The following is a 2,618-nucleotide window of genomic DNA, read 5'->3' as shown; positions in this document are numbered from 1 at the left end:
CTTAATTCCCGGTCAACCTGAAATTAGCAAAAGGATTTTAAAAATATGAATTTTTTCGAATATAAACATTTTTAAAATTTGAACATTTTTGCAAATTTGAACAACTTTCAAATTTGAACAGTTTTCAAGTTTGAGAGTGGATTTGGTGAGCAGATGGGTAAGTGTGCATGCCTTCGTTGCCGTTGGATATTGTCTACAACCGTCGGATTCCCTCTATCTACTCACGGTGACTACACGGGCACTTGACGGTTCTAAAGCCTTTTATGCTAGTTACGCATGTGTGTTAGATGTGAAGTTTACAGTATTATATTGTAGCTCCTTGGTATATGCGATGATGCGATAGATGCTTCTGAGACACCACGGCCCGGACTGCCGCTCTCCCCATCGTGGTTGCGCCCAACGTGGTGAGGGACACGGCCGCAACGTGCACCGGCGTGGCCGGCAAGAGGTGCGGCGGTCAAGTTTGGGGAGCGCGGATGTCGAGCTTGGGAGGGCGGCGTCCATGGCAGGAGGCATCGGAGAAGACGGCCGCGCTCAACGCTCCCAGACTCGCAGAAGACGGTCGCGCTCGAACGCGCCGAACTCGCAGAAGACGGCCGCTCGGCTGAGGTCACCTCCAGTCAATTCCTTTCTTGGCGTAGACCATGTGTAGGACAGCGGCGAGGATAGGGGTCAAATGAATGATGAACCTAGCTGAAACTTTCCATTTTTCATTTTTTTAATAGAACTATGGATCTCACGGGACAGTCTAACGTCGTTAGACACGTGTCGCTTCGCGGATGCGTGCTCACGTACCCATGTGATTACCGAGCTTCATTCGTTTCAAGTTTAAATATTTTTCAAATTTGAGCAATTTTCAAATTTGAACAAATTTTCAAATTTGGAAAAAAATAGTTTTACCAAAAAATGACATTTTTCGAAATATGAACACTTTTTGAATATGAACATTTTCTAATTTGAACATTTATAAAATGTGGAAAAATCGAAAAAATATTTGTAAAAAATATGAACATTTTCTAATTTAAACATTTTTAAATTTTGTTTTTTTTATTTTGAGTTTTTTCGAAATTTGAACAATTTTAAAGTTGACATTTTTAAAATTTAAACTTTTTACAAATTTGAAGAAAACAGAAAAGAAAAGAAAAATAGAAAAATGGAAGAATAAATAGAGAAAGGAAAAAAGGAAGAGAAAAGGGAAATGGGCCTGGTCCTATACCACAACCAGGGTGTGCGGCACGCCATATACACCGACCGATATCGCTCGGACCAGTGGAGGGCGCCCCATTAGGGCATCTCCTACGGGGCGACGCATTTCGGACGACCGAATTGTCTGCGGGCGTCCGTTTGCGTCACGTGGCGGACGCGAAAATGTCTCGAGACACGAAATGTCCGTTTGCGTCGGGGGCCACCCACAGCGGTCCGACACATTTTGGACATGCAACTGTTATGTTTTCCTGCTCATTTTCATTTTTGTTGAAGGACTCACCAATTTGTATGAATGACCAAGTTTAAAGGCAGAATGATCTTGTTGCTGCCATAAACAGTTCACCGGATAGATTACTCGAATCGAAAAAACTCAAATTTAACATACAAACAAGAACAAATTTAAAAACTAATAAACTAAAAACTAATTCTTGGCCTTCTTGTTAAAAGGCCCTGCCTCGTCGTCCTCACTCCTGCGCCTCTTGCTTGTCACCTCCTCGTTGGAAGAGGAACTGGCGGACGACGCGTCCGTGGAGGAGTTGGAGTCAGATGTAGTGTCGTCATCGGTGAACGGACGACGACGATGATGCGCGGGCCGCGCCTGCGCCCTTGCCCGGGCCCTGGCATCCTTCCTTGCCGCCGCCTCCTGCGCCTCCAGCCGGGCGAACCTGGCGTCGGAGTCCTCCTCTTCCTCCTGCTCCTCCTCCTCCTTGTCCTCGCCGTCGCTGCCAGCGGCGCCTCCGTCTTCCTACTGGCCGTCGCTGGCATCGGCGCCTCCGTCCTCCTCCTCCTCACTCGGCGTGGAGGCAGGTCGCTGGGCGTGGAGGCCGGATCGCTTGGCGTCGCAGGCGATTCCCACCAATGCAGCCATCCGGGCACTTGCCCTCGCTCTCCGAGTCCGACGGCAGGGTGTAGTCGCTCATGGCCTCTGGCTAGCCGGTGTTGAAGAAGAAGAAGAAGAAGAAGAAGAAGAAGCAGGCGGTTAGACATGAATTACGGTAGACGCAGGGGTTATATTTTGCGGGGATTAATGGCGGCACGTATAATGAAGAGGCATGTGGTTGCTCTTCCGTGGCGGTTCAACGTTCCATTCCGGCGGTTGGTGGGTTGATCGGCGCGGTTGCCACTCCGGCGGTTAACATTGGCGCGCTTGCTATGCTTTAATTCGAGGCTGATCGAACAAGGGTCGCTGCCAGGCGGACCCGTGGGGATGCGAGCGGACGCTAGGCGCAATCGTGCAGCGTCCACGGAGACGCAAACGTGCCGTATATTTGCGCCGCGTTTGCGTCGCGGTGGACGCTCCGGACACGATGCGTTGCCCCGCTGGAGCAGGGTGCAGACGCATTTTCGGTCCACGCGGACACAAACAGTCGCACAGCGTCCGTTTGCGTCACCCCGTTGGAGATGCTTAAGGG

This window comes from Lolium rigidum, chromosome 3 (genome assembly GCF_022539505.1).
Source record: "Lolium rigidum isolate FL_2022 chromosome 3, APGP_CSIRO_Lrig_0.1, whole genome shotgun sequence".
In the NCBI taxonomy this organism is placed as follows: Eukaryota; Viridiplantae; Streptophyta; class Magnoliopsida; order Poales; family Poaceae; genus Lolium; species Lolium rigidum.
The sequence above is the reverse complement of the archived record's forward strand: the minus strand, read 5'-3'. Positions refer to the sequence as shown.